At 37.1% G+C, this 1,786-nt stretch overlaps 1 long non-coding RNA gene across 2 annotated transcripts in view; it reads left to right on the top strand.

Annotated features, from left to right (window-relative positions):
- The window catches only part of LOC128248885 (uncharacterized), a 47,155-nt gene that overhangs the window by 28,237 nt on the left and 17,132 nt on the right, over window positions 1-1,786 (top strand). For both annotated transcript variants that reach the window (XR_008265028.1, XR_008265026.1), the window contains exon 2: window positions 515-1,538. This is a non-coding gene — a long non-coding RNA (uncharacterized LOC128248885). The remainder of the gene's footprint in view (window positions 1-514; window positions 1,539-1,786) is intronic.

Here is a 1,786-nt window from a genome sequence, read left to right as displayed (position 1 = left end):
TATATATATATATATATATATTCATATTCTTTTACTTATTTCAGTTATTTGACTGCGGCAATGCTGGAGCACCGCCTTTAGTCGAGCAAATTAAGCCTAGTACTTATTCTATTGGTTTGTTTTGCCGAACCGCTAAGTTACGGGGACGTAAACACACCAGCATCGGTTGTCAAGTGATGGTGGAGAGATAAACACGGACACACAGGCACACACACATACATACATATATATATATATACACACACAAATACACACACACACACACACACACACACAAACACACACACACATACACATACACACACACACATATATATATAATTGAATACTATAATACTAATACTGGCTAGCACAGGGTGAAATGCGAAGGTCGTTGAGCTTTATATTGTACTTTACTATGTTTTTAACAGAATTTACCATAACTCTGTATAAAGGGTGCGTAAGGTATTTGAGGACATGCTTTTTTTGGGTCATTGCTGCATCTTTTGCTAACTCTGTATAATATTTGTTTCAGAAAATAATAATGGCAGACCCTCAGCTTACTCAAGAAATGAAGAGGCATGCTGTTATTATGGTTATAAAGGCTGAGCATAGGGATTTAGAAATATCTCGATTTTTAAAAGTTGCCAGATCTTTCGTCTACAAAGTTTGTAAGGAGTTATAGACTGAAGAGGGAAACATATCACCAGTATCAAAATAAAAAGCATTCTAAACGTCCGGAAATCATCAGAACACCTGAATTTATCCTGCAAGTTCAACAGACCATTGATTACAATCTCAGAAAGTTCATGAAGTCAATTGCAAAAGAAGGAACAGTCAGGAGTGTTGTCCACAAAGACATCAGATATAAGTCTTATGTGATGAGGAAAGGTTAATTTGTTAGAAAAAGCAAAAGAAAATTACTACATCAGATATAAAAGGCTCTTAAATAAACTGAAAAATCCGGTAGAGTTGATTTTTCTCGTTTGAGAAAAATTTCGACTAAGATCAAAAAGTTAACAAAAGAAATGACAGATGGTTATGTGCAGACTCTTCTGAAGTTCCAAGTGTTATGCATGCAACTGTCATAGTTTTAAGGGTTCTCAGCAATGAAGGACATGTGATGCCTCCTTACTTCTTTCCACAAGGCCTTAGAGTTAACTCTGCTGCCTAATTGTTAAGCCCTGGATAGACAATGTATGCAATGGAAGGCCGTATGTGTTTCAGTAAGACTGCACTATCACACATGGCTCTTGTTACACAGGAATGGATGGTTGAAAATTTTCATGATCACATAACCCCTAAAATTTGGCCTCCTAATTCTCCAGATCTCAATCCATTGGACTATTATATCTTGACTTAAAAACAAGTATTATTATATACAAATATTATTACATACACCAAAAGAAACCCAAGATCAACAATAGAAGGGAGTTACAGGAAGCTAGCTGGTTGTTGTAGCAACATCCTTCTGTGCGTGTCCACTCCACACACGCACAACAGCAACGTTCGTCAATTTCTTGAAAATGGGGTCATAACCCCGAAATATTGAATACAAGGTAAGTCTACATTAATTCACATATTTGCTTTCTTGCGATTTACCTTGCATTTACTTCGTTTTGTTTTGGCCTTACCCATGATACAAAATATTATTATATATATGCGTATGGCGGTGTGCTCTCGGAATCGTTAGTGCGCTGGCAGAATCGTTAGCACTCTGGACGAAATGCTTAGCGGTATTTCGCCCGTCGCTATGTTCTGAGTTCAAATTCCGCTGAGATCGACTTTGCTTTTCATCCTTTCGGGT

The sequence above is a fragment of the Octopus bimaculoides genome, chromosome 1 (assembly GCF_001194135.2).
Source record: "Octopus bimaculoides isolate UCB-OBI-ISO-001 chromosome 1, ASM119413v2, whole genome shotgun sequence".
Classification (NCBI taxonomy): Eukaryota; Metazoa; Mollusca; class Cephalopoda; order Octopoda; family Octopodidae; genus Octopus; species Octopus bimaculoides.
Note: the sequence above shows the minus strand (reverse complement) of the source record. Positions and strands in the feature narration are given on the sequence as shown.